Raw genomic sequence first — 12,493 nt, 5'->3', positions numbered from 1 at the left:
AACACTTATGCAGTTTTAATACACAATACATTTTTTTAAAAGCAGCATTAGACAGGATTACCTAGACATACTGACCAGCTCAAATAAACAGACGTGTGCTATATGGCAGACCAATCCAAACTCATCTCTTGATATGACCAGCCCACTCATTATTTCAGCCAATCATGGCTAGCGGGAAGGTTGCTACCTTTTTTTTGGCTAAACCAACTAGGCTCGTAATTTAACAATTTGATTTGTATTTACAGATGGCATACACATTATTATTAAGTCACATGAAAGTTCACATGTTTGAGAAGGCATTTCAGACAAAAAAAACGCATTTTGATAAAAAAAAAAAGTTTATGTTCAAATGGCTCTCCTGTGAAGTAGTGACTTGTGACATGCCTAGTTTGCTGAAACGGGTGACATATGTGGGAACTCCTTCAAGACTGTTGGAAAAGCATTCCTCATGAAGCTGGTTGGGAGAATGCCAAGATAGTGCAAAGCTGTCATCAAGGGTGGCTAATTTGAAGAAACTAAAATATAAAATATATTTTGATTTGTTTAACTCTTTTTTGGTAACTACATGATTCCATATGTATTTCATAGTTTTGATGTCTTCACTATTATTTTACAATGTAGAAAATAGTGAAAATAAAGAAAAACCCTTGAATGAGTACTGTAGGTGTGTCCAAACTTTTGACTGGTTCAGTATATATATTTATAAAAACATTTTTTCCACAAAAGTAGTGCACTGGGCCTTTACTAGTCCTGTATTAGCGGACTGATATAGCTGTCTATAGCGCAGGCAACAAAATACATTCTGGAAATAAACAAAGAGGCAGGAAGCCAGGAAAGAGGCAACCAGAGAGAATAGAGAGGAATGGAGCTAGCCAAACGTAGGCGATCTCTGTGGAAACGGCTTAAGCGGAGAGATAAAAGGGGTGAGTGAAGAGGTGAAGGAGAGAGGTGGAGGAAGAGGAGGGCTCAGAGACTCAGCTCTCCTATCTGTGTGTGTGTGTGGGGGGGGGGGGATGAGCATTTCGCAGCTGTGGAACAGTCTTCGCTCTCACCTCCTTCAAACATACAGTTTACATTTACAAGTAGTCAAATGACCCCTGCTGAAATCTGTCAATTAAAAAGCAGAGCTCTTTAGAAGGGCAGGAAGAGATTTAATAGATCAAACACACTCGTCTGACACTTTTACTTCTTCTCCCTCCTTTCTTCTCACTCTCGCTAAATAAACCTTAAACATGTAAACGGCAACGACACACATGTGTAACATAACCTCATTGCAGCCTTGAGCTGTGATAAAGACACTCTGGCACACATTCATCTTCACACGTGATCTTTAAAACCAGAGATCAAAGAAGGAACAGGAGCTGCTGTTTGAAGTCTAATTAAACTATCGGTCTCCCCCTTGGCTTGCGAGCGGCCGACGGCCAGCGATACCGTATTCTACACAGAACAGGGTGCCATTTGAGGCACATCCATAGTGTAATCAGTGCTACTTTTATTTATTTTTTATTTCACCTTTATTTAACCAGGTAGGCTAGTTGAGAGCAAGTTCCCATTTACAACTGCGACCTGGCCAAGATAAAGCAAAGCAGTGCGACTCAAACAACAACACAGAGTTACACATGGGATAAACAAACATACAGTCAATAATACAATAGAAAAAGTCTATATACAGTGTGTGCAAATGAGGTAGGATAAGGGAGGTAAGGTAATAAATAGGCCATAGTGGTGAAATAATGACAATATAGCAATTAAACACTGGAATGATAGATGTGCAGAAGATGAATGTGCAAGTAGGGATACTGGGGAGCAAAGGAGCAAAATAAATAAAATAAATAACAGTATGGGGATGAGGTAGTTGTATGGGCTATTTACAGATGGGCTATGTACAGGTGCAGTGATCTGTGAGCTGCTCAGACAGCTGGTGCTTAAAGTTAGTGAGGGAGATATGAGTCTCCAGCTTCAGTGATTTTTGCAGTTGGTTCCAGTTATTGGCAGCAGAGAACTGGAAGGAAAGGCGGCCAAAGGAGGAATTGGCTTTAGGGGTGACCAATGAACTATACCTGCTGGAGCGCATGCTACGGGTGGGTGCTGCTATGGTGATCAGTGAGCTGAGATAAGGCGGGGCTTTACCAAGCATAGACTTATAGATGACCTGGAGCCAGTGGGTTTGGCGACGAATATAAAGCGAGGGCCAGCCAACGAGAGCATACAGGTCACAGTGGTGGGTAGTATATGGGGCTTTGGTGACAAAACGGATGGCACTGTGATAGACTGCATCCAATTTGCTGAGTTGAGTGTTGGAGGCTATTTTGTAAATGACATCGCAAAAGGCAAGGATCGGTAGAATAGTCAGCATGAGTGAAGGATGCTTTGTTGCGAAATAGGAAGCCGATTCTAGATTTAATTTTGGATTGGAGATGCTTAATGTGAGTCTGGAAGGAGAGTTTCTAAGTCAGAACTGTCCAGAGTAGTGATGCTGGACGGGCGGGCAGGTGTGGGCAGCGATCAGTTGAAGAGCATGCATTTAGTTTTACTTGCATTTAAGAGGAGTTGGAGGCCACGGAAGGAGAGTTGTATGGCATTGAAGCTCGTCTGGAGGTTAGTTAAGACAGTGTCCAAAGAAGGGCCAGAAGTATACAGAATGGTGTCGTCTGCGTAGAGGTGGATCAGAGAATCACCAGCAGCAAGAGCGACATCATTGATGTATACAGAGAAGAGAGTCGGCCCGAGAATTGAACCCTGTGGCACCCCCATAGAGACTGCCAGAGGTCCGGACAACAGGCCCTCCGATTTGACACACTGAACTCTGTCTGAGAGGTAGTTGGTGAACCAGGCGAGGCAGTCATTTGAGAAACCAAGGCAAACACACAAACCAATCAAAAAACAGACCCTTACTGTCTGTCGATGAAAATTCAATTCATGTCTAAAGGAAAGAATAAACCAATAGAAGTAGAGCTCTGTAGAGGATAGAGTCAGGTTGGACCTAATGGAAATGACTCACTCTGTCATACTTCTTTAACCCAACACATGGAGAGCTCATCTGACTCAGAACAGAGAGCAATCATTTGGTACTCACACACAAAATAACCCCAAATCATACCTTCCTGTCACAGTAACCTTCCACTACCTTCCAAAATACTGTCACTGTAACCTTACATTCTACACTTTTTTCTGATTTCCAGACTTATGTAGGCATCCTGGAGTAATGCAATGTGACTTCAAGCAGAACAGCTCCCAGTTTAATTAAATTGAAGAACTGTCTCATCTACAGAATAAGCCCATCACTTAGAGCAGGGATGGGCAACCCGCCTTTTGTAGGCCCGTGGATCAATTTCCAAAAACTCAGTCGGGGTCCCAACAGTTGAGAGTTAGAATAGTAGAATGCACAAGGTGCCATTTTGAAATTTGGTTTTGCATCAGCAGTTTATCTCTTGTTGTGTCTGTCACTCAATTAGCCCATGTCAGCTAACATTAGGATTGGTAACTTAGTCGAGCCAGCTATCTAAATTCGTAGTAATCGTGGTTTAAATTACCGACCAGGTTGCCCCAATTGATTTTGTTAGTCTCTCTCACTCCGCCCAGTGGATTTTCTATACAATTGCATGAAATTAGTTATAATAATGGCAAAATCTTCTCTCTGCCCCATGGCAAAATGTGTAGCATTGCAGGACATTTACTCTAAAACGTTTTTTTTTCTTTCTGCTGTCAAGCGGGGGCCGCTAAAATGTTTGCCCGCAAGGTGGGGGGAGCCCTGCCAACAAAATTTCACTTAGGGCCCCCAAAAGGTTATTTATTATTTATTTTATCTTTATTTAACTAGGCAAGTCAGTTAAGAACAAATTCTGATTTTCAATGACGGCCTAGGAACAGTGGGTTAACTGCCTTGTTCAGGGGCAGAACGACAGATTTTTACCTTGTCAACTCGGGGATTCAATCTAGCAACCTTTCGGTTACTAGTCCAACGCTCTAACCACTAGGCTACACTGCCGCCCCCTAGGGCCAGCTCTGACTGCATGTGTGGGTATGGATGTGGGTACGCAGATCCGCGAGCCACATGGGGGCAAGGGGTCAGAAGAGACAAAGTGTCACAGTTATAATTTCCCTCTGTCACAGTGCTCTACTATGACTTGCAGTGTGGTTACTCCCTCACAGCGTCAATGCAGCTGAGCCTGCCTGACATGTCCAGGGAAGGTGTGACTCCAGAATTAGCCATGTGTGATTCCGTTATAAGGCCAGGTTGAAGCTTTCTATAAGAAACATTAACGTGTTGAAAATTCCAAATTGTTTGCATAGTCAACTTAAACACAGCACTGACACACCCACTTACCCTACCAGACATGCCACCAGGGGTCTTTTCACAGTCCCCAAACCCAGAATGAATTCAAGGAAACGTACAGTATTATACAAAGCCATGATTGCATGGAACTCCCATCTCATATTGCTCAAGCGAACCGCAAACCTGGCTTTAAAAAACAGATGAAGCAACACCTCACAGCACAACGCCTCTCCCCCATGTGACCTAAATAGTTTGTGTGTATGTACTGATAGATCCTAAGAATGTAAAGGTAATATATGAACATCCAAATAATATATGTAGGCCTAGAATAGTAGGTCTCTGTGTTGAGTCAGTATAGAACCTTTTAGTTATATCTTTCTTGTTTTAAATGTATATAGTTCTGTCCTTTTTCTATTACTGTTCTGTACTATGTCATGTTTCATGTTTTATGTGGATCCCAGGAAGAGTAGCTGCTGCTATCGCAACAGCTAATGGGGATCCTAGTCAAATACCAAATACCAATTCCACAATCCATCAGGTCTGACCAAGGCAGCCAGGGAAAGGTTAGGTTATAAACCTGTAATGGATTTCGCTGGCGTTTCTCAGGGTGCTGTTTTTCCTCTTTCCCGGTCTTATAAGCCTCAATGCAGACTCCCTGCTTTATTTCTGTCTGCCTGGAGTATAGGACATCCGGGGGCTGCATTCTGCAGCTAAAACTCACCTGATAGGATCAGACACACTCACAGGGAGCGTGGAGGGGCCCAAATGTTTAACACCCTTTCCCAGGTCCATTTCACCCATGCCTGGCTGTGTCACGAGATAAGGTTGCAACCCCCTCTATCACACACACGTCAATACATAGTAGTCAATAATACACACACACACACACACACACACACACACACACACACACACACACACACACACACACACACACACACATGAATGAGCATACAGCTAGCCGTATGTTTTCAAGAACTCTCTGGTTTGCCCTCCACTATTGAGTAATCCTGATTTCAATTGAGATGAGTACAATACTCACTACTCTCCTTAGGGCAGATCACCGACAGGCAAGTGTTACTCACACTTAAAGTGCTCACACTTAAAGCCACTTCTATTAAGCTGTCATATTGGTGAGACTCGTTGAGATGTATGTGTAGTTAATTTTCTATGGTGGGTTCCATGGAAAACCAAAGAGCATGTAGAACCAGGTCTATTCTACGAGTTCTATTTTTGTAGCTGGCAAGAAGCCCTGAATCACTGATTCAGGTACAGCGGCAGTAAAAGAGGGGTGGAGTCAGAGCATAGCGAGACCCAGTGATAGGGCAGCAGCTGTTCTGTGAGAGTGAAGGGAGCGGGGAGGGGTGCACAGCAGCCTTTAACTGTTAACCAATCACAGAGGCCTCAGGCAAATCATGAGTAATTAAGCAAGTGATGGTCCCTCAGCATCCAGAGACAGAGGGAGAGAGAGAGGGAGAGAGATGTACAGAGATGGACAAAAGTGAGGAACAAAAAAAAAGAGAGAGAGAAAATAGAGAGAGATAAATAGAGAGAGAGAGGGAAAGAGAAAGAGAGAGCGAGACAGAGATACATTTAGAGAGTGAGAGGAGAGAGTTTGTGAGTTTCAGCACACTCTCTGTGGCTGAGTCTTTGAAAAGGGAGACGATGTGGGCTCAGTCATGTTGTGTCATATCATAAATGTGAAGGCAGGGGACAAGTTTCTGACAGACGGCTCAGCAATAGTAAAACTCTGCACAGTTGCAGTGCAGGACGAGATGGAGTAGTGAGTGTGAGTGTGTGGCGGAGCGAGGGAGAAAACAGCTGTTGACGGACAGTTTTGTGGAGCTGAGTGAAGGAAAGCAGCGGAGTAGACAACATCAGGGCTGACTGAGACAGTTTGGACTGGGAACCTCGGATTGACAGGGATAACAGGATTGATAGACTTCATGGGGTCAAAGGCTTGATGTTGATGTGAGTACCTTTTTGCCTTTTGTGCTATATTTGTTGTTCTGTGTTTTTGGATTGTTTTACTCTTGTTGAAAATCAAGTCCTCTAATACCAAAAACAAACAGTGTAATTGATACGAACGTGATGACAAAAAAAGTCTAAATAAAAAGATCTGCATATAATGGTGAAAATGGTTATTGGAAAATTGTGATATGATTCTGCATATTAATACATAAAATGGTTGTTATATCCAAATGTTCAATAGTAATAAACAAGTCCTTTGAGTTTTCAAAATGGAAAAGCACACTATTGGTATAGCAACATTTATTTTTTTCAAAGATTGTCATATTAAAGAGAACGATTATACTTATTTCATTCATCAAAACAGATCAGGCATGATTAGTATCAAGACAGAGAGAACGGGTGCACGACTTTGTTGTCCTCTATCTAATCATCTTAATGGTAGCATCTCTATTCATCACTGAGTTTGACATCAAAATATATTGCACCCTTATTTGCACCATTAACCATCTCTGTGGAGAGTGCATACGTGTTGCCTTCGACCAATAAGACAGCACACTGCTGTCCTCCTCTGACCGTTGTGAGCCTCGAGGGGATGGGGGGGTAGTGTCAGATTCTGTCTGTGAGATAAGACCCCCCCCCCCAGGGTGGCATGGTGCACAAAAGGAAATAACCACAGAACCCTAAAGCCATCGAAAACCAGCAGTTACTCATTTAGTACTTCCCAGACAATTACAGAATTATTACACGTAGAAATGTATTTCATAGAACAGTTGTTCTCTATTAGTGTGAGGGGTGAAAAAGACCAGCATCCCAACTATATCTCAGTATTTCCATTTCTAAGAAACCAAGAGACTCTAGCCTACTGAAACACGCTCCCATGGCGTGCTCCTACTGTCTCCTGCTACACACTACAGCACAGCCACATGTAGGGCATACGCAGCATCATAACCCCTTGTTAATACAGTCCTGGCTCCGTTTCTATCTTCTCTAAACCCAACGCCACCACGCTTCCTAGTAAGCAGCTGTTGGCACAGTTGGTCGCAGCAGCTCCGGGGGCTTAATTTGGACCCCCTACCACCCAGGCCACCACCTAACACCACCCAGCCCAGTTTGATGAGCTCTGGAGGGGCTCCAACACAACGATAAAGACCTTGCGTCAGTCACAACTGGTGAGCACATGTGCAATGGATATGGAGCGATAACATGGGACAGGACAGGTGGTTCGCAAAAACACAGTTAAAGGGAAATGAAAACATGAAAGAGGCTAATTCAGTGAACATTTTTTTTTATATTGATAAACACAAAGTAAGATTGAATTTCTTATCTGTTAGACTGTCAGTAGACTATATAGAGCTGTCAATGAAACTGACGGACAGCAGACTCTGGAAAACAGCAACGCTTTAATGGAAAAGACTACCCAGGTTACATAAATTACACCTAACATCAGAACATTTAATGAGCAGAAAACAAAAGATAAACAACTTTCTTCTTTAGACAAGCTTTAAGTTCTATTCGCTTCCCAAGGCACCACACTGTGCTGCTCTCTTTAACTACTGTCTCAGGCGTGGAACGATTTCCCAGACCCTCCCTTTGACAACCATGTGTTTATATTATTTAAGTTGAACTTTTGATACTGAAGTATATTTAAAACAAAATACTTTTTGACTTTTACTCAAGTAGTATTTTACTGGGTGACTTTCACTTTTACTTGAGTCATTTTCAATTATGGTATCTTTACTTTTACTCAAGTATGAAAATTGGGTACTTTTTCCACCACTGGTCAGCAGCAACATCTTGACTGTTGTATTCGATTTTTTTTAAATAAAAACTGCACTTTTCCTTTTCTTCTAGCACTTTGCTAATAACTATTTTATTGAGGGAAAATGTACTTACTACGACTGTGATATTTAGTTGGCTCGCCTAGCTATCTTAATCATCCATCACCTGCCACGACCCTGTCCAATTTAAACCTTCATGGAAGGAAGAGTAGAGAAAGTACGGTTGCATCTCAAATGGCACACTATTCCCTATATAGTGCTCTACTTTTGACCAGTTCTGAACTTTATAGGGAATAGGGTGCCATTTGGGACACACTTGAAGAAACTCAGATTAAGCCCTCTATAAACCCATATGTCAGGTGAGCTACAGGTTGGTTCTAGAGCACCGAGCATCCTAATATGTCCGCCTGCCATCTCATTGGCTATTGTTTCGATGAACACCATCATTTCAGAATCAATGAGAGGTGCACTGCTAACCTACATGCCATTTCTGGCATCACTGGTATGCATGCAGCCTCCAAGTCAAGATTCAATCAAGCCACGCTCTATACATTCCCCAACATCCCATAAAAAAAGTATTGATAGACGAAGTCATGGCCATATATCCGTTTCTATACTACAGGGTCTATGACGTATTGCTTTCCCCTACTCAAGTCCTGTCAGATAGCCCTGACAAACTTCATCTTCCATTCTCCATTCACGACTGTTGATAGATAAACATACACACACACACACATATATATATAGGACTCATATATAGGACTTATACCTTTCTCCAAGAAGACCTGTCAGATCAGTAGGCTAGCAGTGAACAGTGACCAGTGGGGGCTGGTTTGGTGACTCATTGTAATGGTTGGAATTAAATGAATGGAACAGTACTAAACACCTATCAAACACATTGTTTCTATGCATTGTGCTTGATACCATTCCATTAATTCCATTCCGGCCATAACTATGAGCTGTCCTCCCCTCACCAGCCTCCACTGAAACAGACCATACCCTGTATTCAGACTGACTGGCTGATACATGCTGCACATTATGCTATTAGGTTTTATTTGAGCGTTTGCCACCTGTTGCAGACATTTTTACAACATCTGTGTGTTCGCATCACTTGGCATGGACAGAGAAATGACATTTCTATATCATGGAGAAATCACCTCTCAATAAATCTCTCACAGACCCGTGATGATGCAAATGGTTCCTCTCCTCATGCAAAACGACACGCAGCTCATTAGCCAAGTAAATTAAATCTGAGGCCCCGGATCAGCGTCATCTTTATGACAAAGGGCGTTTCTAGGATACCGACAGGCTCGTCATGTGTGTGTGGAGACTGGAGAGACACAAGTGTCCAGTTGTTGCTGCTACAGTAGTATTAAAAGACAGCCTAACACTGACCGGCAGACATCAGACCGCAGTAGGCTGATGATGCACATTTTTGGATTTTAGCGGGTTGTTTGGCACGGCTAGGGTGATGTATTTGATAAATGGCAGCAGCAGCAGCACCAATGTCGGTGAGGACTGTGGAGAGTGGTGTTGGACAAATGGCCACTCAGGCAGTCACGGCCGATAGAGCACAGCAGGAGCAGAAGCTATGGATGAAAGCAGAGAAATCCCTCCCGGAGCACTGCTCACAAGAAATACAGAAAGAAAGCGAGAGAGAGAGAGAGTGGGAGAGAAGAGAAAAGGGAAGGGAGAGAAAGAAAGAAAGAAAAAGGGTTAAGAGAGAGACCACAGAGAGAGGGGGTGAGAAAAAAAGAGAGATAGGATGAAAGGAAATTATTGATATAGGGTCGGGAGAGAGAGAGAGAGGGGAAGAAAAACTACAACCAGTGATTAGGATAGAGAGTAAGAGAGACAGACAGACAAGAGAGAGAGATAGAGGGCAAATACAGGTCAATGCTCCTGGGGGTACTGTATTGGTATGCAGATGCACACACACATAGGCAAACACATGTCATACACACTCCATTCCAACCGCATATGAGCTAATAGATGTGACAGGAAGCTAACACATTGCACACCTGCAACATAAAACGATTATGCCGCAAACAGATGCTTTTATATGGTTTCGTGTTCTTCTTCTTTACGCGAGACTAAACTTAACGCGTGGAACAACATCTTGCCCCAGGAGTCAATACAAACACCCAAGCTGACAATCATGCTATCCTCTTCTCCCAATTCACATTATGTCGTCTCCATGTTAGCTTTTGCCTGTGGTCCCGCCTGGCTAATTGACAGTTCAAGTGTTGAGGATGACGGACTGAGACAAGACGAGATGCAGCCAGTCTGTGACGTGATAGGCACTGTAAGCTCACACACCCATGCAGGCAGGGCTCCCAGGACCAGTCATTTCCATCGTGTAAATGGGTTGAAGAAATGACCACTTAGACTATCAACACCTCTTAAAATGCCATTACACTTCTCTCTCTCTCTCTCTCTCTCTCTCTCTCTCTCTCTCTCTCTCTCTCTCTCTCTCTCTCTCTCTCTCTCTCTCTCTCTCTCTCTCTCTCTCTCTCTCTCTCTCTCTCTCTCTCTCTCTCTCTATGATGTACAGACCCAGTAGTTATTTCTTTGAGAATGTAGAGAGAGAACTGATGTGGTGTGGGCATATTTTACGCCTCGCCTCCACACTTACTCCTTCCAGAGACTCTATGATACACGTGTGATTGAAGAAGTGAAGTAGTCATACATTTTTATAACACACAAGAGCACGCAAACAGTAGATAACAATTATTTTTGACTGACTGGTGGGAACGGTGAAAAACAGGAGAAGGGCAGTCATCTTGGCTAGCAATTGTTATCTTTCTACACATATTGTTAACCCACACATGGATGTACACACACACACACACACACACACACACACACACACACACACACACACACACACACACACACACACACACACACACACACACACACACACACACACACACACACACACCACACACACTACTCAGGCAAGCAACACACACACAACGACAACTCACGCACATACATCTGACCCCAGCATGTCTGTTTCTGTTTTCTGATTCTGACAGCTCCTTGCCCCATCTTCTACTGTTGTCTCTAATGTGTCCCAGCATGCTCTCTGGCCCAGCACTGATGGCTTCTGTGAACAGAAATGCTGTAAAAAAAAATATTTGTAAAGGCATTTAAGCAACACAAAAGGATATGTCACAGGCTGTCTCCTGTTCAAGTATATCTCAGCAACAACTAAAAACACTATTAAGCAGCATCTGCTGTCAAACTTTGGCATTCAGAAAAAGTTCGTTTCAAGCTAGGCTTCGGTTGGAAAACAAATTGACATTCAGCAACATAAGGCATATAGTTATGTTTTGTTGATTTCTCGCTTATATCTCTCTTCATCGCTTTCACTCTGTTTTCCTCCTCTCCCTCTTTCTCGCTCTGTCCATCCCTCTCTCTCTCTTTCCCTCTCTTCCTCTCTCTGTCCCCTCTCACTCCCTCTCTCTGTGCTATGGGCAAAGCTGGCGGGTGATTTAATGGTGCTCTGCTGAATGTTTGACCTCCCCCCTCCCTCCCTCCCTCCACACACACACCCACCCACCCCCGCCAACTCCCACACACCATTCCATTCCACTCTCCAACCCACGGCATGTTTCGCTGACCCACCCAGGGTGACAGTTTGTCCCTGCACTGGCCAGCTCTAACATCGTAATTGGCAACTAGCAGAATAAAGAGCTGGGTTGGGCAGAAACGCACCAGCGTCCATTATTGATAACAAGCCACAGACAGCATCAATACATCAACCTAAGTCCTATGAGCACCACTTATCAGTGGCTGTCATGTAACGTAAAGGTGCAAAGTGAAGGTATATAATTCCAGAATTCCATCATCCCTTTTTAAGAAGAATATCCACCGTGGATTAGACCCATTGACCATAATTACTGTAATGGTCTCGTGTTCAGGGGCTGTTAAGGTGGGTTGGTGCTCATGTTGGCATGTCCAGAGGTGTAGGGGGAGTAGCTGGGGTTGCGTAATGTATTTTCTTACAGAGATGGAGAGAAAAAAAATGATCATCACTGAACAGCATCTCCGAGCAACAGCTAAGAGAAAGAATAGAACAGGTATCCATGTCATTCACTTGTATGACCTCTCTCTAAAAGTTCATACAGCAAGACAGATACACAATGACAGTGGAAAGACACTCGCGCTTCCTATGTACCATTGGTAGTTAACCCTTTCCGGTCACAATCACAGCATCTGTAAGGAAACACTTGAAACTTGGAACAAAACAATACTTAGCCTATGTAAAAAATAATCATGTGCAACTTGATTTGACAGGGTATGCATGCAGAGATTCAACTTGCCCAAATTATAGTAACACAACAAGAAGTTTTATGGTTATCTAAAATATTTGCTGTGTAAATGAGGGCAGCAGAAGTGAAAATCTACCGATAGGTTCCTCAGTAGCCGCTACTCTAATGAGTTTTCATGTAAGTCTAGC

General features: G+C 43.2%; 1 protein-coding gene across 1 annotated transcript in view; it reads left to right on the top strand.

Annotated features, from left to right (window-relative positions):
• Positions 1-5,742: 5,742 nt before the first annotated feature.
• Positions 5,743-12,493, top strand: part of LOC106576100 (D(4) dopamine receptor) — a 30,350-nt gene continuing 23,599 nt past the window's right edge. Inside the window, exon 1 of the mRNA XM_045699685.1 lies at positions 5,743-6,247. The gene's annotated coding sequence lies outside the window, so the exon portion shown is untranslated. The remainder of the gene's footprint in view (positions 6,248-12,493) is intronic.

This window comes from Salmo salar, chromosome ssa17 (assembly GCF_905237065.1).
Source record: "Salmo salar chromosome ssa17, Ssal_v3.1, whole genome shotgun sequence".
Classification (NCBI taxonomy): domain Eukaryota; kingdom Metazoa; phylum Chordata; class Actinopteri; order Salmoniformes; family Salmonidae; genus Salmo; species Salmo salar.
The sequence above is the reverse complement of the archived record's forward strand: the minus strand, read 5'-3'. Positions and strand labels throughout refer to the sequence as shown.